This window comes from Scyliorhinus canicula, chromosome 8 (assembly GCF_902713615.1).
Source record: "Scyliorhinus canicula chromosome 8, sScyCan1.1, whole genome shotgun sequence".
Taxonomy (NCBI): Eukaryota; Metazoa; Chordata; class Chondrichthyes; order Carcharhiniformes; family Scyliorhinidae; genus Scyliorhinus; species Scyliorhinus canicula.
The window spans coordinates 128,093,575-128,120,080 of record NC_052153.1 but is presented as its reverse complement, the minus strand read 5'-3'; the positions used below and the strand labels follow the sequence as shown (position 1 = coordinate 128,120,080).

Below are 26,506 nucleotides of genomic sequence, written 5' to 3'. Positions count from 1 at the left end.
CAACGCTTCCAGGCAATCTCATCTTGTTCCAGGGATATGTCTGTCCATCTGATGTGAGTGGGAAATCTGGTGCCTCTTCACTCGTCTGGTTATGTTTTAAGGTGCCTGCTATTGAAAGGGTGATGAAAGTTGCAAGAAGTCCAATTAATTTTAAGCAGCTAATGCTTGCCATCTGGAAATTAGTTGCTGAGGTGCCGTCACCTTGCGTGGATTTTAAGGAACTTTGCAGTTTTTCTGTTTTGTTCAGAATAGTTTCAGTTCTAAGTCAAATTGTTCCTCCTTTGATGTCTTTTCAGTTACTTGCTTTTTACAAATGAAGCATACTGAAAACAACAATGTCCTGTATGAAGAAAAATAAGCATACATAAATTAGCAACTGTAGTCAATACCTATCTACAGTGAACATCTTATGAACATTGTTGATAGCATACCAATAAGAACATAGGAACAGGAACAGCCCCTCTAGCCTGTTTGAATATTCAGGGATCATGGTTGATGTGAATCTCAATTACACTTAATTATCACAGTATTGTATTTGAGGAAAAACACTTAATTTAATCTGATATTGCAATCACTTCAGAAGTTACAAGACAATATGCCCGATTGTGTCTACAGCATGCTCATATTAATTCAAAGTTGATGTTACTCAAAAATTCAAGTTAACCTGTTGATTGAATTAAGGAATTTTAATAAAACAGACTGGCCATGAAAATAGTAACTCCTACAGAAGTGTGTCAGAATCACAATGTGTGATTAACCTGCACTTATTGCTTCTGATGTAGTCAGTGAACAATTTGTGTTGCCTACTATTCTAAATGGTTGTAAGATACAGCCCAGTGCTCAGCGTGCTGCTGAATGACTGCGCATCTGAACAGGGAGTGCAAAATCCTAAGAACTAGTTTGAATTATTTAAAGTCAGCCTGTATCTCTTAAAGGTGTGTGCGACTGAAACAGATGCTGGAAGGTATTGCAAAGTATTTTCACCTGGAAAAGACAAAAATGGTGCAACATTGTATAGAGCGGGCTCCAAGATTTTCTGACGCTGCACTGGAGGTCTAGGTGGAGTGGAGGAGAGATATGATCGATGCATAGCGGAGCAGGAGGGACTTCAAAAAAATTCTGCAATGGCAGTGGGATCAGATACCTGTGGCTAGGGCTGTGCTCTAGGCCCCCCATACAAAGCCAGCGATAACTTTGTTAACCTGTTTTTAAAAAAGGTCCGCGAATAAAGATGGGGGGACACTGGAACACAAACAGGAATCTCGGAAGGACCGTCATCTTCACCCTCTGGACCCTCCCCCAGGGACCATTGTTAAAGGCAACAGGGTTTTCTGGATGGCATTTGGGAGACGTGGAAACCCACACTTTGCCTTGCAGCTGGTCCTCTCACCCCCTCGGGGAACAGGGTGTCCCATCTTATGCCTAGAGCACAGCCCTACTGTCCTGGGTACAGTGGCACAGGAATTTTAATGACTTCACGCGAGTTGAGTGAATGTGTTGTCAAATGCCTACACCACTGGCCACACACTCAATGCACCACATCTGCATCACTCATCTGCCAGCAACGTCTACCAATTAGAAATTATTCAGAGGATGCAAATTAACGGGAAAAGTTCCAAGTGTCATTTCGGGCATGGCATCCTGAGCGTTTCCCATCGCTGAGCCTGTACTTGACAGCACAAAGTGCCGAAAATTAGCCCCAATGAATGTCATACTGCTACTGCCTGTCCCACATGCTGATTTGTTGGTTCATGCCTAGTAGCTCCCTGCTAACAAGGAGGAGCTGCTTTTAAATGCCAGTACATAGCCATGGTACCATGAAGACTGCCCCACACTTTGGGATGCTGACCTGGCCAGGCCTCTGGATGCCATAGAGACAAGATGGGACGCCCTGTTCCCCGAGGATGTGAGAGGACCAGCTGCAAGGCAAAGTGTGGGTTTCCACATCCAAATGCCATCCAGCAAACCCTGTTGCCTTTAACAATGGTTAACAAAGTTATCACTGGCTTTGTATGGGGGGCAAGACACCGTGAGTAAAAAAGGGGATGCTTGAGCGGAGCCAGGGAGAGGGCAGGCTGGCGCTACCAAACTTCAGTAATTATTATTGGCGGCGAATATAGCCATGATCAGGAAGTGGGTGGAGGGTCGGCATGGGAGCGTATGGAGGCGGCCTCATGTAAGGGCACCAGTCTGGGGGCATTGATAACGGCGCCTCTGCCGTTCCCCCGACACGGTACTCCACCAGCCTCGTGGTGGTGGCAGCCCCGAGAGTCTGGGGGCAATGGAGGAAGCATGTGGGAGCGGAGGGAGCATATGTCTGGTCTCCAATCTGCAATAATCACCGGTTTACCCTGGAAGGATGGACGGGGTTTTTGGAGATGGCAAAGGGCAGGAATTGAGAGGATGGGGGATATGTTTATAGAAAGGAGCTTTCTTAGCTTGAGGGACCTGGAGGAGAAATTTGGATTGGCAAGGGGAAACCAATTCAGGTACATCCAGGTGCGGGACGTCCTACGTAGGCAGGTCTCAACCTTCCCGCTCCTACCACCAAGGGGGATACAGGATAGGGTAGTTTCCAGAGTGTGCGTGGGAGAAGGGAGGTCTCTGGCATCTATAAGGAAATCGGGTCAGGGACATGCAGACTGAGGAGCTGAAGCGCAAGTGGCAAGAGGAGTTAGGAGGAGAGATAGAGGATGGTCTCTGGGCGATGTTGAGTAGAGTCATCGCATCCACAACATGCGCCAGGCTCAGCCTGATACAATTTAAGGTCGTTCACCAGGCTCACATGACAGTGACCCAGATGAGCAGGTTCTTTGGTGTAGAAGATAGGTGTGCAAGGTGTGGGTGTGGGGGTCCAGCGAACCATGTCCACATGTTTTGGACATCCCCAAAGCTCAGGGGATTCTGGCAGGGGTTGCAGACGTCATGTCCACGGTGTTAAAAACAAGGGTGGCACCGAGTCCAGAGGTGGCGATTTTCAGGGTGTCAGAAGATCCGGGGATCCAGGAGGAGAAAGAGGCAGTTTGGCCTTTGCTTCCCTGGTAGCCCGGAGATGGATATCATTAGCTTGGAGGACTCAAAGCCCCCAATGTCGGAGACTGGCTCTCTGACTTGGCTAGCTTTCTCTGTTGGAGAAACTAAAGTTCGTCTTGAGAGGGTCAATGTTAGGGTTCGCCTGGAGATGGCAACCGTTCATCGACTTCTCTGCAGAAATCTAATTGTCAGCAGAAGGGGGGGGAGGAGTTAGTTTAGCTTAGAGTAGGGGAATAATAAAGATGGGACCGGTAAGGGAGGAAGCAGGCTCTTTGCACTATGTTTATAGACTCGTGTACATTGTTTATTTTGTTGTTGTAAAACCAAAAAAATACCTCAATAAAATGTTTATTAAAAAAAAACAATGGTCCCTGGTAGGAGAGGAGTTCTTCTTTGCCCGATCAAATGACCTGGCACCAGGAAGGGGGTGGCCACTGAAATTAACCCCACTGCTCTTACCTCCAACTCCCTCACCCTTCTCTCTCTCTCTTAAAAAACCCTTCCCCACAACTCCCAAACTCCGCTTACTCAACTGTGTCCAATGATCCAACGCCTAGCATGGGAAAATCCTCAGAGCAGTACCGGCAGCCACCACTGCCTCCAATGGCACTGTCGGCCCCGATTATCCAGCAGCTCTCAGGAAGTAGGATTTCCGGTGCCGAGGTCCAAATCCCAGGCAAGGCCCAATGCTGATCAGTTAACTGTCGCACAGTTACTTAATTTGATTGGGCTCCTGCACAGAAGTGACATGGGGTTCCCACCAGTTCTCCATCCAGTGGGCCAGACTCCTGTTGCCCACATTAAATCCAGCCAAATGTGGCTAGGTGATATGATAGAATGCGCAAGTGTAACTTCAAAAACTCCGAATCAATCGACTAGTAGATAGACCACAAAGTAGAGTTCATTAGTCAGGAGAAGAAAAAAATATGAAGAGAGAGAGGAGAGTTAAATAAATTGAAAATGTTATTTTGGTTTAGAACTGTGTTCTTTTACTGATCATGAGCGGAAAATCCCCAGTAAGTTGATGCTGGTTGACTGCTATGTTCTCACTGGCTTGCACGGAATGCCTCAGCTCTGATGCACCAATCATAAAGCGTTCATGAAATTTGGCCTTGCTGGTGAGGGTGAGGGTGTGATTGCAATTCTGAGAACAATGTGAGGAATAAAATTAATACATTTTTAAAAATAACATTTCAAGCAGAGAATGGCAATGGTAGGTACAGTTGACCAGGGCAGAAATTATACGTTCCACCAGATTGAGTAAACTGCAAATTGACTGAATGCCACAAACATGCAGCCTGGCCCCATTTGCAATATGGTTCAGGTTTATAGAACGCCGTATTTTATTTTTGTTTTAAATATTTTTATTATAGGCATTTTGCATATGTACATAGAAATATCAGAAAACTAAAAACCCACAAGAACAAAAATCACAGGCACACAACAACCCCTAAATCCAAGCCCACACGTCTCCCCACTCCCTTAGTTTTTCCCCCTTATCTCCCCCCACAAACAATGAAAAACAAACTCCAAAACCACCCACCACCCCACGCCACTGACACCTTAATTCATTTGAAGAAATCAATGAACGGCTTGCACCTCTGGGTGATCCCCTTCTCTGCTCCCCATTAGGCAGACTCTGCTTGGTTGGCGTGACCTTCACCAAGTGCAGGAATTCTGCCGAGTGGCTCAACCACACCACAGCCTTTGGCGGCTCTGATTCCGCCAGCTGAACAAAATCCATCTCCGGGCTTTTAGGGAGGCAAAGGTCAAGACATCTCTCCCCACCGGAACTCCCAGATCTTCCAACATTCTAAATATTGCCACCTCCGGACTCGAGGCCACCCCTACACCCAGAATCCCGGACGTGACATCTGAGAACACCTGCCAGAACCCCCTTAGCTTTGGACAAGCCCAGTTCATGTGGACGTGATTCGCGGGGCCCACGCACACCGTCCACAACTATCCTCCATCCCTGCAAAGAATTGGTTCATCCTCACCACCGTCATGTGGGCCCTATGTACCACCCTAAATTGGATGAGGCTTAACCTTGTGCACAACGAGGATGCGTTCACCCTCCGCATGGCTTTCTTCACGTCCTGGTCCTCACCTCCCCCATCCCCACAACTCCTCCTCCCATTTGCGCTTGATCCCTTCCACCGGAGAGCCCTCCCTCGCCATCAACTCTCTATAAATGTCTGACACTCCCCCCTCACCAATGTCATCCTCGGACTGCAGCTTATCTTGCAACACCAGAGGCGACAGCCCCAGGAATGATGGCACCTCTCTTCTCACAAAGTTCCTCACCTGCAGGTATCTGAAGCCATTTCCCTCAGGCAACTCTTACAATTCCTCCAGGCCTTAAAATTTGTCCACTACAAACAAGGTCCTGAAATACTCTATTTCACCGCCACCCCAGAACCTTGCATACAGCTCCGCCGGCACAAACCTGTGATTATCGCATATCAGTGCCCACAGCGACATGTCCTCCAGCCCAAAGCGTTGCTTGCACTGGTTCCAAACTCGCAACATTGAGACCACCACCAGGCTCAGGGAATATAAAACTGGCAAAATCGGAAGGAGCACCAATAAGTGCCCTTAAGCAGTTTTGTGAACAGTTTTGGGCCCCGTATCTAAGGACAGATGTGCTGGCCTTGGAAAGGGTCCAGAGGAGGTTCACAAGAATGATCCTTGGAATGAAGAACTTCTCATATGAGGAACAGTTGAGGACTCTGGGTCTGTACTCGTTGGAGTTTAGAAGGATGAGGGGGGATATTATTGAAACTTACAGGATACTGCAAGGCCTGGATAGAGTGGACGTGGAGAGGATGTTTCCACTTATAGGAAACACAAGAAACAGAGGACACCATCAAAGACTAAAGGGACTGTGGTGAATGTGTAACCACTATAATTCACACTGTACATTACGGTGTCCCTGTGGGCTCCACCTGTGAGCCATTGCGCGGCTCTGCCCACAGGGGGAGATTAGGAGCATGTACAGGGCTCCGCCAAGTGCTGGGGCCCTGCGAATCCGCCTCCAGTTCAGCACATTCGCAGGCAGGCTCAGTTGTAAGCCGATTAAAGCCACAGTTTACTCCAACTCGTGTCTCTGGTTGAATTGATGGTCGCATCAATTTAATCGGCTTAAAGAACCACTATGGAATCAGCCCTCAAACCTAACTGACTGGAACGCGATCCACAGGCCGCAGAGGCAAAGGACATTATTTTGCATTGGCTTGGCGCTTCAAGGCCTACCTGGCTGCGTCGACGATCTCCTGTTACAGATGAACAGAAACTAAGTCTTCTCCACGCACGGGTGAGCCATCGTATTTCTACTCAACTTAATGAAGCTGACTCCTACACCGAGGCCCTCGCAATGCTCGACCGCCTCTACGTGCGGCCCGTGAGCGAAGTCTACGCGTGACACATCTTCACAACTCGTCGCCAGCGCCCTGGGGAGTCGCTAGATGACTATCTGCGTGACCTCAAAGCCCGAGCACGCGACTGTAACTTCCAGGCCATGACAGCCTCTCAGCACATGGAACTCGCCGTCCGAGACGTGTCCGTTGCGGGGGTCCGATCAAATTATGTGCGGCAGCGTCTTCTTGAAAAAGGGGCCCAGGACCTGGAGGACACGGTAAAGCCTAACTGCGTTCCCGGCCGATCACACGACCCCATCGTGGACCCCCGACTAATGGCTGCCCCAGGCCTGCGCCACGCGGCCACCCGCCCACCACGGGAGGACTATCGTGACATTTCTGCGGCCAGCCCCAACATACCCGACAGCAATGCCCGGCCCGCAACGCGATCTGAAGCAGCTGCGGGCGAAAAGGGCACTTCGCTAAGGGATGCCTGGCCAAATCCAACAACTCTAACCCCAGCTCGAACACTCGTTCCTCCGACTCTCAGGCTCGCACTCCGTAACGTGGCAGCGTGTCTGCCGACTCTGCCTCCGTACAACTTGTGCGACTCACGGGGGCCGCCATCTTGGCCATCCCCCTATGCAGCCGGCCGCGTGCGATCCATGGGGGCGGCCATCTTGGACGTCATCTTCCTCGCAGCCCGCCACGTGCGAGCAAAGGGGGCCGCCATCTTGGCCATCACCCGCTACCCAACTCGAACAGTCATCGCGGGGCCACTCCAGCATCGCCGACCACGCCGCCGTCTACCCTCAACTCAGCGCCATCACCTTGGACCAGTCACGGCCTAGGCACCTCAAAAGCTCCATGATGGCCGTCAGGATCAACGGTCACAAGACACCGTGCCTCTTCGGCTCCGGGAGCACCGAGAGCTTCGTTCACCCGGATCTGGTAAGGCGCTGTTCGCTCCCAGTATTCCCAACGCGGCAAACAATCTCTCTCGCCTCGGGGTCGCACTCAATCCAAATACAAGGGCGCACCTCAGCGACTCTAACGATACAGGGCGGCAATTATACGAATTTCAAATTGTCCGTGCTCCCAGACCTCTGTGCCCCGCTCCTCCTAAGACTGGATTTCCAGTGTAACCTCAGGATCCTCACACTCAGCTTCGGCAGGCCCCTGCCCCCTCTCACTATATGCAGCCTAGCAACCCTGAAAGTCGACCCCCCCCCCTCACTATTCGCTAACCTCACCGCCAACTGCAAGCCAGTGGCCACTCGTAGCAGGAGGTATAGTCTGCAGGACAGAGTGTTCATCAGATCTGAAGTCCGGCACCTATTGCGTGAAGGAGTCATAGAGGCCAGTAACAGCCCTTGGAGAGCTCAGGTGGTGGTCGGCAAAACCGGGGAAAAGCTCCGGATGATGGTGGATTACAGCCAGACCATTAACCGGTTCACGCACCTTGAAGTGTACCCCCTCCCCCGGATTGCGGACATGGTAAACCAGATCGTATAGTACCGTGTTTCTCCACGGTGGATCTGAAGTCCGCATACCATCAGCTCCCAATCCGCCCGGAGAACCGCGACTACACGGCGTTCCAGGCAGACGGCCGCCTCTTCCATTTCCTCCGTGTCCCCTTTGGCGTCACAAACGGGGTTTCGGTGTTCCAAGGAGCAATGGACCGAATGGTGGACCAGTACGGGCTGCGGGCCACTTTCCTGTACTTGGATAATGTCACCATCTGCGGCCATGATCAGCAGGACCACGACGCCAATCTCCACCGATTTCTCCAGACCGCCCAAAATCAACCTCACCTATAATAAGGAGAAATGCGTTTTCCGCACCACCAGGCTAGTCATCCTCGGCTACGTCGTGGAAAACAGATCCTAGGACCCGACCCTGACCGTATGCGCCCCCTCTTACAACTCTCTCTCCCTCATTGTCCCAAGGCCCTCAAGGAGGTGTCTTGGATTTTTTCATACTATGCCCAGTGGGTCCCCCAGTATGCGGACAAAGCCCGCCCACTATGTAAGGCCACCCTCTTCCCACTGTCAGCCGAGGCTCGCCAGGCCTTCGACTGTATTAAGGTGGACATCGCTAAGGCCGCCATTAGTGCAATAGACGAGTCTGTCCTGTTCCAGGTGAGAGTGACGCCTCAGGAGGTCGCTCTCGCTGCCACTCTGAACCAGGCAGGCAGGCCAGTAGCGTTCTTTTCCCGAACCCTCTCCTCTTCCGAACTTCGACACTCCTCAGTCGAAAAAGAAGCCCAAGCCATTGTGGAAGCCAGACGGCACTGGAGGCACTACCTCGCAGGTTGGACGTTTACCCTCATCACCAACCAAAGAATCGGTTGCCTTCATGTTGACAATTCGCAGCGGGGCAAGATCAAAAATAACAAGATCTTGAGGTGGAGGATCGAACTCTCCACCTACAATACGATATGTATTTCGTCCTGGGAAGCTCACTGAGCCCCCAGATGCCCTGTCCCACAGCACATGCGCCAGCACACAAGACGACCGTCTTCAGGCGATCCACAATGACCTCTGCCATCCGGGGGTCACCCGGCTCTCCCATTAATCAAGGGCCGCAACCTGCCCTTCTCCACTGAGGAGGTGAAAGCCGTCACCAGAAATTGCTCGATCTGCACAGAGTTGTAAACCGCACTTCTATAGACCAGACAAGGCCCACCTGGTAAGGCATTCCGGCCCTTGAACGCCTGAGCATCGATTCAAAGGACCCCTCCCTTCAACTAATCGCAACATTTATTTCCTCAAAGTTATAGATGAATTCTCCCGTTTCCCATCCCGTGCCCCGATATGAGACCTCCCATACAGTTATCAGAGCCCTGCACAGTGTCCTTCACCCTGTTTCGGTTTCCCCAACTATGTCCACAGCGACAGGGGTTCGTACTTCATGAGCGACGAACTGCGTCAGTACCTGCTCAGTAAGGGCATCGCCTTGAGCAGGACTACCAGCTACAACCCCAGGGGAGAATGGGCAGGTGGAGGGGGAGAGCGCGACGGTCTGGAAGACCGTCCTACTGACCCTACGGATCCAGGAATCTCCCGACCTCCCACTGGCAGGAGGTCCTCCCCGATGAGCTCCATGCTATTAGGTGGCCTTTGTACGGCCAACGTATCAGACTCCTCATGATCGCCTATTTGCCTTCCCTGGGGGAACTACTACAGGGGTCTCGCTTCCGCCCTGGTTGAGGACACTGGGCCCTGTCCTCCTCCGAAAACACGTTCGGACACACAAGAACGAGCCCCTGGTAGAGAGGATCCAACTCCTGCATTCAAACCCCCACTTCACGTTGTTGAACACCCCGATGGCCGACAGGACACCGTTTCCCTCCGGGACCTGGCACCCAGCAGGCTCTACTACCACTACCGCCAATGTACCTCCCACACTACACCCCACCCGACTTCCCATGCCCTGCGCCCCACGCTCCCTTCCACCCGCCACACCGGTTTTGCAGGAACGAAGCTCAGGAAGAACCATCCCCGGACACGCACCAAACATCCTTCCACAGCCATCCGAACGGCTGCAACACCAGTGCTTCGCGGTTGCAACGCACGATTCGGGCACCGGGCAACCTGAACTTGTAGACCCGTCACCCCTGCCGGACTTGATTTTTAAACAGGGGGTGAATGTGTAGCCACTATAATTCACACTGTACATTACTGTGTCCCTGTGGGTTTCATCTGTGAGCTATTGCGCGGCTCTGCCCACAGGGGGAGATGAGGAGCATGTACAGGGCTCCGCCCTTGGCTCTGCCCCCTACAGGAAGTATAAGTGTTGCGGTCCTGCGAGTCCGCCTCCAGTTCAGCACAGTCGCAGGTAGGCTCCAGTTGTAAGCCGATTAAAGCCACAGTTTACTCCACTTGTGTCTCTGGTTGAATTGATGGTCGCATCAGGGACGATCCTTTAAAATAGAGGGGAGGAGGAATTTCTTCAGCCACAGGGTGGTGAATCTGTGGACCTCTTGCCGCAGAAGGCGGTGGGAGGCCAAATCACTGAGTGCCTTTAAGACACAGATATATAGGTTCTTGATTAATAAGGGGATCAGGGGTTATGGGGGGGAAGGCAGGAAAATGGGGATGAGAAAATACCTGCCATGATTGAATGGCGGAGCAGACTCAATGGGCCGAGTGGCCTAATTCTGCTCCTATGTCTTATTGTCTTAAACTCCCCCCTACACGACGCAGCCACATCTGCTCCCACATCGACCCCTCCACTGCCCATTTCCAAACCACTGCGATATTTGCCGCCTAGTAATAGTTCATCAAACTTTGCAACGGCAGGCGCCAAAGCTCCGCCCCCCCCGACTCCTTCCCCAAAAACACCCTCCTTACCATGGTCTTTCCCACCCACAAGAACTCCAAAATTATCCAATTCACCTTCCTAAAAAAGGACTTGGGTACAAAGATGAGGAGATTATGGATCCCGAACAAGAACCTGAGCAGGTACCGTCATTTTAACCATCTGCACCCGCCCAGCCAGTGACAGCGGCAACACATCCCACCTCTTAAAGTTCGCCTTAATTCCCTCCCACCAGTCGTGCAAATTCAATTTATGCAGCTGTGTCACCTGAATCCCAAGATACCGAAAACTCACCCAAACGCCACTATCATCTAAACGACAACTTCCCAGCCGCCTTCCTGCCCCCTAGCATTAATCGGGAACACCTCACTTTTCCTCCATATTCAATTTATAACCCGGGAAAACAACCAATTTCCTCAAGATCTGCATCATCCTATCTAAGCTACCCACCGGGTCCGGAAACGTATAACAGCAGATCATCCGCAAACAACGAGACTCTATGCTCAACCCTCCCCTCTCAATCCCTCTTCAACACCTCAATGTCTAAGTGCCATTGCCTACGGCTCTATTGCCAGAGCAGAAAGCACAGTGCAAGTGGGCCACCCTTCCTAGTCCCCTGATGCAGCCCAAAGTACCCCAAACTTGTCCTATTCATCCGGACACTAGCCATCAGTGCCCTATACAGCAGCTGAACCAAATCCACAAATCCTGGCCTAACCTGAACTGACCCAGCACCTCCAACAAATAGGCCCACTCCCACCCGTCAAAAGCCTCCTCTGCATCTATCGCCACCATTGCTTCTACCGCCTGCCCTCCAAGGACATCATAATGACATTGAGCAACTTGAGCACATTTGCCGACAGCTACCGACATTCACAAACCCCGTCTGGTCTCCCTTAAGACCCGCCCCCCCCCCGGCACACAGTCCTCTTTCCGCGACGCTAACACCTTTGCGAACAACTTTGCATCTACGTTTATCAGCAAAACAGGCGGTACAACCCACACTCCTCTGGGTCCTTATCTTTCTTTAAGATCAGCGAATTGGATGCCTGCAAACAATGTGGGGGTCGCGGAGTGGAGGTGGGTGGAGCTCCCCCCTCCACCTCATTGTGCATCCCACGAGCAGGAGCCCCAACTCCGCACCAAACCTCTTGTAAGATTCAGTTAGGAACCCATCCAGCCCCAGGGCCTTCCCCGCCTGCATCACGCCTGCACAGTCCATCTCTTCCCTCAGCCCAATCGGGGCCCACAAGCACTACACCTTCTCCTCCACCACCCTTGTGAACTCCCGCCCATCCAAGAACCGCCTCATGCATTTCTCGCCAGGCCTCCAATGCATACTACCTCAAACACCCTATTCACCCCTTCTGGGACTGACACTACCTTGCATCTCTCATCCCTCACCCTACCAATCTCCCTCGGCACTGTCTGCTTACTCAGTTGGTGCACCAACGTCCTACTCGTATTTTCCCTATACGCGTATACTCCCCGTCTGGTCCTTCACAATTGCCCTACTGCCTTCCCCATGGACACCAACCCAAACTCCTACTGAGCCTCTGCATCTCCTTTAGTAGCCCCTCTTCCCACGCAACTGAATACCTCTAATCCACCCTCATAATCTCATCCACCAGCTACGCGCTCTCCTCTCATTCCACCCTCTCCCTCTGCACCCAAATTTGAGATAAATTTGTCCCTGACTACCTACCCAAGTGCCTCCACAGCGTGGAGGACATGACCTCCCCCGTGTCATTCCGATCCACATACCCTGCCCTCGTGCATACCCCCTCATCTGCCACCAAGCCCACGTCCAACCTCCACAATGGACGCTGGGCCTCCCCTTGAACCAAGGGAGGTAGGAGGTAGCCACGCCAAAGGTACTGGACAAATAGCTGGGTTACAGTCAGGGGAAAGAAAACTAACAGGCAGACAGTGCAGGGATCCCTCGTGGCCGTTCCCCTTCAAAACAAGTATACCGTTTTGGATGCTGTTGGGGGGGATGACCTACCGGGGGAAGGCCCCAGCGGCCAGGTCTCTGGCACAGAGCATGTGGATGAAGGTAAAGCAGTGGATGTAGTGTACATGGATTTTAGTAAGGCATTTGATAAGGTTCCCATGGTAGGCTTATGCATAAAGTAAGGAGGCATAGGATAGTGGGAAATTTGGCCAGTTGGATAACAAACTGGCTAACCGATAGAAGACAGAGAGTGGTGGTGGATGGCAAATATTCAGCCTGGAGCCCAGTTACCAGTGGCATACCGCAGGGATCAGTTCTGGGTCCTATGCTGTTTGTGATTTTCATTAACGACTTGGATGAGGGAGTTGAAGGGTGGGTCAGTAAATTTGCTGATGATACGAAGATTGGTGGAGTTGTGGATAGTGAGGAGGGCTGTTGTCGGCTTCAAAGAGACATAGATAGAATGCAGAGCTGGGCTGAGAAGTGGCAGATGGAGTTTAACCCTGACAAGTGTGAGGTTGTCCATTTTGGAAGGACAAATCTGAATGCGGAATACAGGGTTAATGGTAGGGTTCTTGGCAATGTGGAGGAGCAGAGAGATCTTGGGGTCTATGTTCATAGTTCTTTGAAAGTTGCCACTCAAGTGGATAGAGCTGTGAAGAAGGCCTATGGTGTGCTAGCGTTCATAAGCAGAGGGATTGAATTTAAGAGCCGTGAGGTGATGATGCAGCTGTACAAAACCTTGGTCAGGCCACATTTGGAGTACTGTGTGCAGTTCTGGTCACCTCATTTTAGGAAGGATGTGGAAGCTTTGGAAAAGGTGCAAAGGAGATTTACCGGATGTTGCCTGGAATGGAGAGTAGGTCATACGAGGAAAGGTTGAGGGTGCTAGGCCTTTTCTCATTAGAACGTAGAAGGATGAGGGGAGACTTGATAGAGGTTTATAAGATGATCAGGGGACTAGATAGAGTAGACAGTCAGAGACTTTTTCCCCGGACGGAACACACCATTACAAGGGGACATAAATTTAAGATAAATGGTGGACGATATAGAGGGGATGTCAGAGGTAGGTTCTTTACCCAGAGAGTAGTGGGGGCATGGAATGTACTGCCTGTGGTAGTAGTTGAGTCGGAAAAGTTAGGGACCTTCAAGCGGCTATTGGATAGGTACTTGGATTAGGGTAGAATAATGGAGTGTAGGGTAACTTCTTAAGGGCAGCACGGTAGCATTGTGGATAGCACAATTGCTTCACAGCTCCAGGGTCCCAAGTTCGATTTCGACTTGGGTCACTGTCTGTGTGGAGTCTGCACATCCTCCCCGTGACTGCATGGGTTTCCTCCGGGTACTCCGGTTTCCTCCCACCGTCCAAAGATGTGCAAGTTGGGTGGATTGGCCATGGAAAATTGTCCAAAATTCTATGATTAACCTAGGACAAAAGTTCGGCGCAACATCGTGGGCCGAAGGGCCTGTTCTGTGCTGTATTTCTCTACTCTACCCGCAAATCCGCGCAGTGCAGCATGCGGTCAGAGAGCAGAGAATCGCCTACCCCCGCCAACCAGTGCTTTGTTCATCACAAAAACAATCAATCCGGGATTACACCCAGTGCACATGTGAGAAGTACAAAATCTTCTCAGTCCTTGGCCTCCCAAACCTCCACAGGTTCTCTCCCCCCCCTCCCCTCCCATATGGCCCATGAACCTCCTCAGCTCCCTCGCCACTACCGATACATTCAAAGACCTGGGACGCGACTAGTACATCCTCGGGTCCAAAACCCTGTTAGAATCTTCCCCCCATTATCAGCCGGTGCGAGTCCATTCGGATCTTCCCTAACACCTGCCTCATAAAGTCCACATCATCCCAATTTGGGCATAGGTGTTCACCAGGACCACAGGTGTCACCTCCAGCTTCCTACTAACCATCACGTTCCTGACCCCAGATCGGCTACAATACCGTCAACGTCAAAGGCCATTTTCCTGTTGACCAGCACCGCCACCTCATCTTCATATCCAACCCTGACTGGAACACCTACCCAACCCATCCCTTCCTCAGCCTCGTCTGATCTCCCAGCTTCAGGTGCGTCCTGAAGGAACACAACGTCCACCTTCAAACTCAAGTGTGCGAAAACATGCAACCATTGACCGGCCCATTCAACCCCTGCACATTGCAAGTAACCAGCCTGGTCAGGGTCCCTGCCCCCTTCCCCAGCTGATCATCCATCCCCTTCTTAGCCATCTCCCCGGTCCACGTCTCACATTTTTCCAGGCCCGCCCCAAGATGTCCACCGCCATCTCTCCCAAAACAGTTGTGCCACACCAACCACCCCATCTCAGCATCCCCAACCCCCGTAACCAAACAAAAAGATCACCCACACCACCCCCCCCCCCCCCCCCCCCCCCCCCCCCCCCCCCCCCCCCCCCCCCCCCACCCCCCCCCCCCCCCCCCCCCCCCCCCCCCCCCCCCCCCCCCCCCCCCCCCCCCCCCCCCACTCCCTCCTCCTGGCAACACTCCATTTCACTCCTGTTAACTAGGCCAACCAGCTAGCATGATGGCCCTTCATCCCCCAATCCATCCTCCACCCCCATCCTGTCAAGCAACAAACATACTAGGAAAAATATAAGGCACACTCACACTCCCCCCCCCCCCTATCGTGACCCTCGCCAATCCACCCACCTCATTTTATACAAAACACCACTCCAAAGTTCAACGTCCTCATACTCCTCCCAGTCCATAGTCTCTCATAACGTCCTTTGCCTCCTCTGGTAAGTCAAAATAAAACTTGTTTCTGGTACATAACACACAAACAAGCGGGTTACAGGACCCCAAACTTCACCCCCCCCACCTTCTTGTAGAGGTCAGCCTTTAGAGGGGAGCCTTGATCAGATTGTACCCGGCCCACTTAGCCAACCCGCGGCCCACTCCATTCCAAGGTCCTGATAAATCTGCAGCGCACTCTCCTCCCAGGTACACGTCTTGATCTGCCTCACCCATCTCAAGATCTTCTCCTTGCCAAGGAAACAATGCAGCCTCACCACTATCATCCTTGGCGGCTCCCCCACCTGTGGCCTCCTCCTCAACGCCCTGTGTTCCATCCACCTCAAGAGGACGGTCAAATACCTCCCTCCATCAACTTCTCCAGCATGCTCACCACATACTCAGCGGCCTCCGCACCTTCAATGCCTTCAGGCATCCCACGATTCAAAGGTTTTGCCTTCTGGTGCGGTTCTTGAGATCCTCCAGCTTCTCCCTCAGTCTTTTCTCACTGCTCATCATCATCCCCATCTCCACCTCCCTCATGCTCCCCATCGACTCCTCCATTTTTGGGATCAGGCCCCGTGTCTGCTGCCTCTGCTCCACGCACTCGATCACCACCCTAAGCCTCACCACCACCTTAGCCAGGTCCAATAAGGCCTCCTTCCTCTGTTGCTGGAACTTCCTGTTCAGGCATTCCACCAGCTCTGTAGACACTGGGAGGGCACCACTGCCCCCTACTCTGCCATCTTCTCCTGTGTCGCACCACAAAACATTTCATGCTCATGTTGCTGTCTTTTTCTTGTTGGACTTCTCATCCGATGAGCCATAAACCAGTCCCACCAGAGGAGTTTTACATTCCCGCAGTGCTCATGGACCTTCTGCTATCCAACACCACACATTTTGGGTAGGGAAGGACCGGAAAAATCCACCTCGAGAGGGAGCCACCAAATGTGTGCCCACTCACTCCATGGCCAGCACCAGAAGTCGCTACAGGACACCTTATTATGTCATTCGGAACTTCTTAGTATTACAACTAATTACTTTGATATTTAATGTAGGTGAATGCATGTTGTAGGATCCAACGAAGAGACGCACAGGAATGCACAGAAGGATAAAATGAACTCAGGTTTATTTAGGTGCACCACAACTAACACTCCTCCCCCCAAAGGGTCACCTTCCTCCACCTGCACCCAGGTCGGGGGTTTTTATACAATGATGTTCCCCCTCGTTAAGGGGAAGTCCCACCCAGTTTTACCGGTGGAGTGCATACTCCGTGGTGGGGGGGAAAGGGATAGAACATAGAACAGTACAGCACAGAACAGGCCCTTCGGCCCTCGATGTTGTGCCGAGCAATGATCACCCTACTCAAACCCACGTATCCACCCTATCCCCGTAACCCAAACAAACCCCCCCTTAACCTTACTTTTTAGGACACTACGGGCAATTTAGCATGGCCAATCCCACCTAACCCGCACATCTTTGGACTGTGGGAGGAAACCGGAGCACCCGGAGGAAACCCATGCACACACGGGGGGGGACGTGCAGACTCCCGCACAGACAGTGACCCCAGCCGGGAACCGAACCTGGGACCCCTGGAGCTGTGAAGCATTTACGCTAACCACCCTGCTGCCCTAATGACGTATAGGGCTGTGACCTCCACGGGGGGGGGGGGGGGGGGGGGGGGGGATCATTACACAGAATTTAATTATTAAAAGTAAAACAGTTCTCCTTTAACAGCCTTGCTCTCCCTCAGTAATTGAGCAGAAGCACACACATCGAGCTCCAGAAGCTCCATAACCTTTTGGGACACAACTCATAGGTCAACAAATATGAGGCACCCAAACTCCACATAAGCTTCACGCACAAATATATGTTCCGGATGCACTAAGAAGAAAAGGTTACTTCAACTTGTAGTTCTCTAGCTTTAACTTGGTAAAACATCCCAGGTTGCTTCTCAGAAGAGAAGTCTGACATCAAAAAATTGGCACATGGACAAAGGATACATTAAGACAGTGTTTCAAATTGATGAGTTTTCTGCAGCACTGTATCATAAAGGGCCAGTGAAAGGTAGAGAGGCAGGCAGGTTTAGAGAAGGAATTCCAGAGTTTCAGGCCTAGACAGGACAGAGATAGAACTGCTAATGCTTGGGCAAAGGTAGTCAACGGTGGACAAGACACCAACTAGGGGAAGACAGCGTTCGGGAGGTTGGAGTGCAGGAGATAGAAGTTAGAGATAGAAAGGAATCAGAACATGGAGGTGACAAAGGGAAGGATTTTTAATGAACGTGTTGGTGGATCCAGAACCAACAAATGTCAGCCTGCATGGATGATGGGTGAATGGTGTGAGTGGGGACCAATTGACTTTAAAGCAGGACGTGTAAAAACACAACTGAATTTCCTTTATAAGATAATTAGAGTGAGATATCTCATTTATTCGATCCAGAATCACTTCTGGTGTCACAAATGAGTAGATTTAAAACTTTAGTTTAGCTACATGAAAGTAGCTGAATGTGCCCAGAGTCTGGAAGGACGTGAAGTGGCTGAACGTGCCCCGAGTCTGACAGGACATGGAAATGCCTGATTGTGCCCAGAGTCTGACAGGACATGGAAGTGGCTGAATGTGCCCACAGGTTGACAGGACATGGAAGTGGCTGAATGTGCCCACAGTCTGACAGGACAGGAAGTGGCTTAATGTTCCCTGAGTCAGGCAGCACGGAAGCATAGTGGTTAGCACAATGGCTTCACAGCTCCAGGGTCCCAGGTCGATACCGGCTTGGGTCACTGTGTTGAGTTTGCACTTTCTCCTGGTGTCTGCGTGGGTTTCCTCCTAGTGCTCCGGTTTCCTCCCACAGTCCAAATCCAAAGATGTGCAGGGTAGGTGGATTGGCTATGTAAAATTGCCCTAAATAAAATAAATAAATTTTTAAAAAAGAATGTGCCCGAGTCTGGAAGGACATGGAAGTGGCTGATGTGCTTAGACTCTGACACGAGTGGAGAAGCAGCCATGTTTCCATGTTACAGTACTTCCGGGTTTTATTACAAATTATCCAGCGACAGGAAAAGATCCTGATGATGAAGTGATGCATCCCGTTTGACCGAGTGCACATTTTAGGGAGGAAATGGGTCACGTTACGAGAAACTCGTCTCTGGCGTTTCACAGTTCAACTGAGCGGCCGCCGCGACTCCAGAGTAGGGCTGCAGCGAGCGGGCTCCACAGGAGGCTTACTGCACCTCACCTCCCCACCCCGGCCGCTTCCATGCGGGGCCAAAAATCTAACATACATTTCCTTTGAACGCCGCTGCCTTCAATCTAATTGTATTTCTCTAAACTTTACCTTCAGAAATAAAGCAGCATTTTCGGGCAGATGCAAGACTCTGAACAGCCTCCTCTGAGCACCCATCAGAAGTGAAAGTGAAAATGGAATCATAAACCTACCCTTTGGAGAGCGCGGTAACTTTAGATGGCTGCACCTTGTGATTTATTTCATTTTTTTTTAAATAGTGTTTGCAAATTATAGAAACCATTTTGGAAACCAGGCTGTCCTCAAGTGGTAATAATGCTGGATTCAATGTAAAGGTCAGTCAGCCCAAATGTTTCAGGAAAGTTAAATCCTCCGGATCTCGACTTTCCTCCGAAGGGAAAATCCACAGGTTTGATCTGCCCTTATTTTGCTGGTATATATTTACACCCAAGTGAACTCGAAATCTTATTTGAATATACTCAACTTTAAAGCATAAAAGTTTGTTACGCTAATATAGTGACTTTTACTGGACTAGTCATTCAGGGTTTGGACTAATGATCCGGGGACACATACGACAAACTCTCAGTTATCCCAGGAGACACAATTTTTCAGTTTAATTAAATCCCTTGTGATCCTGCAAGAGGATTCTAAAGTGATTTTTCAAGACCACAGGTAAGATTGAAATGGCATCATCTTTCTGACCTGCTGTGGCTGGTGCCTGAACAACAACAGTTGGCACACCAGTGCTGAGGTAAGGGGGCCAGCAGAGACAAAGAGAATGGCAAGAGAGTTTGAAACTAAAAAGACAGAGGCCCAGAGAAAAGGACTTGCATTATATGACACATCTCGTGACCATTGGCTGTCTCAAAGCACCCTTCAGCCAATTAAGTACTTTTGAAGTGTGGAAAATTCATTAAACTGTCTCCAAAGGCTGTACACCTAACTTACTTCAGTATCTCTGAAAGTATCCTCTCCAAGTGATTCACTATCTTGTCATACACGAGTTTCCTTAATGTATGATTAGCAGACTAATCACGCAACATTTAAATATCTGTTTTTGCAAATTAGATTGTGACGATGTTAATCTTGCTTGCTGCAGCCTCTTTTTTAAATAAGCTTCCAACACAACTATTGTTGAAATAGAACAGCACAGAACAAGCCCTTCGGCCATCGTTGGTGTGCCGAGCAATGATCACACTACTCAATATCCACATATCCACCCTATACCCGTAACCCAACAACCCCCCCTTAACCTTACTTTTTTTAGGACACTACGGGCAATTTAGCATGGCCAATCTACCTAACCTGCACATCTTTGGACTGTGGGAGGAAACCGGAGCACCGGAGGAAACCCACGCACAACGGGGAGGACATGCAGACTCCGCACAGACAGTGACCCAGCCGGGAATCAAACCTGGGACCCTTGAGCTGTGAAGCATTTATGCTAACCACCATGCTACTGTGCTGCCCCCAAATATTTATTTAATAAACTAATCCCCCTCACCTCCCTATTTGTCCTTGAGCAAACAACAAATACCTTATTAAAGTATTGCAAAATACTAATCGTGATTTATATGGTTCTTGTTTTGTTGATATATATTCACCTCTCTTTGCCTTGGCCTGAAGGTAATGGCTTCTCCCAGGAACTATAGTCCAGCTTCAGTTGCTCATTTTGAGGAGAGAGAAAATGAATCTTTGTGGGAGTTTTGGCTAAACAGCATGAGGCTCAGTTAATACTATGCAGCTGTACCTATTTTGAAAAGTGGAATTCATTAAGAAGGTGGAATGAACACGACCACTTGAGTCACGAGTACATAGGCCTTAGAAGCTGGAGTAGGCCATTTGGCCCTTGGTGAGCCTGTTCTGCCATCAATAAGATAGTGATTGATCTGTTTTTGGCTCTGTTTTCCTGTCTGCCCTGCCCCACCGACTCCCATGTCTCAAAACTCTGTCAAACTTAGCCTTGAATAAACTGAAAGAACAAGCTACCCACACATTCTGTAGAAGACAATGTCACAGACCAATAACTCTCAGGAAAAAAAAATCTCATCTCCGTCTTAAATATAGACCTCTTATTCTTGAACTATACAGCCTTCCTTATTTCAGATGCAACTTTTGGGACTTAATTCTGCTCACACACCAAACATTTTGAAGTGCAAAAGTTGGTGATCTCATGTGTGCAATGAGTGTTTGTCATTGATGTTTGGAACCTGGGCTTCAATGCAGCCTAAATACGCTGTTAGGGTTCCTGGGCCTCGCATCATAGAATCTCGATGGTGCAGAAGCAGACCATTCAGCCCACCAAGTCCACCTTGCCCTATCTCCATAATCCCATAACCTAACCTGCAATCCTTTGGCATTAAGAGGCAATTTATCATGGTCAATCCACCTAACCCACATATCTTTGAACTGTGGGAGGAAACTGGAACACTCAGAGAAGACCCAAGCAGACACTGGGAGAACGTACAAACTTCACATACACAGTTACCTGAGGTTGGAATTGAATTGGGTCCCTGGTGCTGTGAGGCAACAGTGCCAACACTGTGGCACCATGCCACCCCCATAGTGGGATTGGACCCTCATCACAAGATTGATATTAGTTGCTAATTTAAATCTGATGACACGTGTGAGAAATGGTGAGGAGCAAGGCAGGAGATAAAAGATAGAATTTTAAAAAGTTTTATTATTTTATTTTCAGAAGCGTTTCTGAAAAGAGCTCTGACCTGTTCGCAATTAAGGCACTGATGAGATTTTTAACCAGTTGTCAGTCAGTTTGATTATGAGAGGGTGGGATTGTCATATCTGGAGATGAGTTTGTATCCCACCTTGGCAGCTAAGGAATTTAGATTTAGTTAAATACATTAATTGAACATTATAATCAGTACACTCATATCTAGAATAAAATTCCAGTATCAGTAATGGTAGCCAGTAAAGTTTACTGATGCTCATTAGTTGATTGACATTGCTGAAAAAAATAGATTATATTTTGTCAAAGCTTTTTGTCAGGAAAATTCACAAAAATAACAATGCCAGGGGAAACAACAAATCATGCAGCATAGATAGGGAACAAATCTGGGCCTGAATTCTCCAGCCGTTGGCATTCTATCCTGGGTTTCCCAGCAGTGTGGGGTGGCTTCAATGCAAAATCCCATTGACAAGAGGTGGTAGAGAATCCCGCCAAAAACAAGCAGTGCACCACCGAGATACAGGCGACTGGGGGAGTGGAGAATCCCGCCGCGGCTCTCCTTACCCAGTCTGGGCTATATGTGACTCCAGACACATAGCAGCATGGCTGATTCGTAATTGTCCTCTGAAATCACCTACCAAGCCATTCAATTGTATTTAAGAAGCTGGCTTCTTCACGGATAATTAGGGATGGGAATAATGGCTGGACTTACCAAAAGATGAGTTGGGGCCTCACCAACGTAGGTATGTCAGTTAAGATGGAAGTATCAGATGAACTCTGTACCCACCTACGGGTATCCTCGTGCCAGAATATGCATCAGAGGTGCACCCACCTCCACTACTACCATGAGGAACGTCTTTAGAAACTTGTCATTACAGAAGCCCTAATGGAATGGTGCCACACGCTCTGAACAGGTCACATTTTATACTAACAGCACTTCCAGCGTCTGTAAACTGACAAACACACTGAACTTGGGTGTCAGCATTATTTAAGCAGTTCATTAAAAATGTTCAATCAGCTGTACATAGATATGTGCAGTAGGTCACAGATGCATTGTTTACTCAAACCAACTGTTTATGTCCTTTCCCTAATCCCACTCTGTAACTCATGGGCACGGCAAGGTATAGTGGTTGAATTGCACAGACAGTAATATTATGATTTTAAATTACAATTCTTTTAATCTTTAAAATTTCCTTTTAGATTATCATGTAGTAGTGCCTCCTTAATTTTATTGAGCTTTTTCCTTCAGTGAGTCAGGGACAACTCAATATCACCTTTTTTGATTTAGTAAAGATTGACAGGAGAGATATCAAATCTTTAACTGAGAATCATTAATCCAGAGGATTATGGATTTAGCTGATCTCCCAAGTCAGTTCACATGCGCACTTTGGCTGCCACCCTGGATCCAAGCCAATCAATTTATTTCCACTTTTGCTCTTTTTAACTACTTTTTTTCCTTACCTCTCCCAAACGGTCTTCTATCATCATGCCTCCTTTCATTTCTCCTGTCAGGCAACTTTCTCAGTTCCCTTCAGTGCTACTTCACATAATTGTTATGGCACAAGAGGAGGCCATTTGGCCCATCGTGCCTGCACCTGCTCTCTGAATGAGCAACTCACCTAGTTCCATTCTCCCCGTAACTCTGCACATTCTTTCTTATTAGATAGCAGTCTAATTCCCTTCTGAATGCTTCAATAAACCTGCCTCCACCGCACTTAGACAGTGCCATCCAGACCCTAACCACGCGCTGCGTTAAAACATTTCTCCCTGTATCCCAATTGCTTCTTTTATTAATGACTTTAAATCTCTGACACCTTATTCTCAATCCTTTCAGTAGCGGGAACAGATTTTCCTCATCCTGTCCAAAACCCTGATGATTTTGAATACCGCTATTAAATCTACTTTCAACCTTCTTTTCTCAAGGAAAACAGTCCTAACTTCTCTATCTTCGTAACTGAACTTCCTCATCCTAGAACCATTCTCATGAATATTTTCTGGATCCTCTCTAAAGCCTTCACATTCTTCCAAAAGTGTGGTCCCCAGAACTGAATGCAATAACTGGACGCAATACTCCAGCTGAGGCCGAACTAGTGACTTATTCAAATTACCTCCTTGCTCTTGTTCTCTTTTCCCCATTAATATTGCAACGGATATTTTATGCTTTATTAATTGATCTTGCAACCTTCAATGATTTATAAACATATCCAGGTCCCTCTGTACCTGAGCCCCCTTTAGAGTTGTACCCTATATTTTATATTTCTCTCCATGTTCGTCATCCCAAATTGAATTGTAATATATGTGGATTATTGTAGTTAAGTGCAATGCCTCTTTAAGAACCGAGTCACGTGGCATTATCGGCTACTTCGCAGGTCTTTAGGGAGTCTTGTGCCAAACCTTGTACAGTGAAGACCTATTCAATAAACCTCTGTTAATCTTTCATAAAACCCACATGCTTCTGCAATCCTATTTCTTTTGTACTATTAGTCTAAAGATACAACAGTTACAACAAGAAAACTGGCGAGGAGGATAGGATCAGAAGAGAGATGAAAACTTTACTTTTGAAAAATTATTGGAGTGGAGCAGCTGCAGCAGATCAATCAATCAACAGATTAAGAGAAGGTCAGACATCGCTGGCATCAGAACCAGCAAGGTTTTGGGGCAAAAACACAAAGGAAGGACCCATACCAATTTTAAACTGGTAATCGATGGGTCAGGCTACAGGGCTGTCCACACGTGGTACAATAAGTTATGGAGGCAATCAGGGCAGAGAACAAAAGATGATCATAACTCGCATGCAAGTTAAAGCTGTTACAAATTGGTGATACACCTTGAATGAACTAGACCACTAAATTAACCAAAGGGGAAAGAGCATTCCAATACCATGAAAAATGGTGGGAAATTTTGCATGATAGGTTCTTTTGATAAGGACTCAGAACTGAAAGTCATATTCAGAGCGAATCCATTATTATATTCAAGCCCAGTAAGAAATCTTACAACACCAGGTTAAAGTCCAAGAGGTTTGTTTTGAATCATTAGCTTTCGGAGCAGAACTCCTTCATAGAACAGTACAGCACAGAACAGGCCCTTCGGCCCTCGATGTTGTGCCGAGCAATGATCACCCTACTTAACCCACGTAACCGGTATACCCGTAACCCAACAATCCCCCCATTAACCTTACACTACGGGCAATTTAGCATGGCCAATCCACCTAACCCGCACATTCTTGGACTGTGGGAGGAAACCGGAGCACCGGAGGAAACCCACGCGCACACGGGGAGGACGTGCAGACTCCACACAGACAGTGACCCAGCCGGGAATCGAACCTGGGACCCTGGAGCTGTGAAGCATTGATGCTAACCACCATGCTACCGTGAGGCCCCACTTCCTCAGGTGAATCAAGCCAACAAATTTCAAAAGAGATTAAGGTCCCTGTATTCTTAAGTACAATTGATAACAAAACTTTTCATTTTCTAAGAAGCCTAGTTCAGCCAGAGATCCCCAGAGGTAAGACATATCAAGAACTGATGAAAATATTAGAAAATCATTCTTCACCAAAGTTCTTGATTATTGCGGAGAGTTTAGTTTTCATCAAAGGAATCAGAAGGTGAAAATGTTGTGCAGTTTGTTGCAACCCTCAAGTGACTTGTAGGGTTTTGTGAATTTAGCGATTCATTATATGACCCAATTAGAGGCCATTCAGTGTATGGTTTGAAAAATGAGGCCATTCAAGGAAGGTTATTGATGGACATAATCTAAGTCGGACGACGGCGTTAGATATTGCTGTTTAATTGAAGTTCGTGGCTAAGGAGGGTTCTTAGCTTGGAACAGAGCATAAACTGATTGCTGGTCAGAATCTATCCAGGAAACAGGCATGTCATGCTGTGCACAAAGGGCTATTCTGTGGTACTGTGGATAGGCTGATAGAGGGGAAAGACACATAGGCCAAAAACAGGAAGAAGCAAATAAGGCCAGGCCGGAATCAATATGGCCATCTGCCCAGAGCACTCAAGTCAACACAGCAAACTCATTATTGCCATATGAACTTGCGATTACCCACCTTACAGTAGATATCCCATTTTCACAAAAGGGAAAAAGACTATATTATCGAATATATAACTTTGAGGACAGTAGTGATCAACTTGCAGCAGGACGACCAATGAGCAGGAAAGCCATCAGACTCCATAACGGGCTAAAGCTGGTCAAACAAGAATGGTTCAGAGAACAATGGATCTTGATTGAATCACATTGGCTGAACAGGAGTATCATGTTATTTCTATTATGAGTTTAAGTCTTGAGGGGACAATAGAACTCAAGCTAGGTGCGTGTGTATGTGTGTGTGTGTAACTATGTCTCAGTGCCAGCAGCACATAGATTAAGGACGAAGAAACATCGGGAACATCATCAGCAACAAGCTGGGAGCCCCCAAGTAAACTCATTGCAGAAAAGGAACCCTGAGCTCAAAGAAGAAGGTTTCCACACAGTGTGATCGTAGCCTGGCCAGCCTCCTTCACGAAGTACAGGTAATACCTCGAGCTCAGCTATGAGTCTGAATCATATTCTGTGTGATTGATTTTGAACTTGTAATACATTAAATAAAATAGAGTACATTAGAGAGTGGTGGGTTCTCTTGTATCTGTCCAAGCTGATCAAGAAGGGCTTTCTCAGTCAACGATTCACAGGCTGACTGCTGGAGCAAGATCAGGACAATGTAAAACTTGTGGCAGCAACTGGTCAGACAGCAAGAGTTTACTGGAGTAAAATAACTTCTCAGAGAAGAACACTCAACGTAAGACACAGAAACTCATTCAAACGAAGAAACAAACCAAATTACCTAAGAAAATACATAATGTGGCAATAAAAGAAACAACAACCACAATGAAACTAAAACAGTTCTTTTCGATGAAGAATTAAAGTGGAACGTGCTATCAGTTCAGGATGAGTCACACCATTTTTGGGTAGTGCCAAAGTTGAATGAGCAAACTGTTTAAAATAGAAGTTGATACAGGGACTGCCGTCTCCCTAATTTCTGAGACCATCTATGAACGGAAACCTAACCACCTGCCCTTAAGACCAGCAGATGTGATCTTGAGGACCTAACCTGAAGAGAAAGTACCACTGAGAGATTTCATCATAGTCAGGGTTAAGCTAAGTGGGCAAAC

At 48.6% G+C, this 26,506-nt stretch overlaps 1 protein-coding gene and 1 long non-coding RNA gene across 2 annotated transcripts in view; one reads left to right on the top strand and one right to left on the bottom strand.

Moving 5' to 3' along the window:
* erap2 (endoplasmic reticulum aminopeptidase 2) overlaps positions 1 to 26,506 on the top strand; it is a 155,875-nt gene that overhangs the window by 10,371 nt on the left and 118,998 nt on the right. The window lies entirely within an intron of this gene.
* On the bottom strand, positions 174 to 18,861 carry LOC119970496. Its single transcript, XR_005461631.1, has 2 exons — positions 18,755 to 18,861; positions 174 to 340 (listed from the first exon to the last, which is right to left on the bottom strand). It is a non-coding gene; the product is annotated as an uncharacterized LOC119970496 (long non-coding RNA).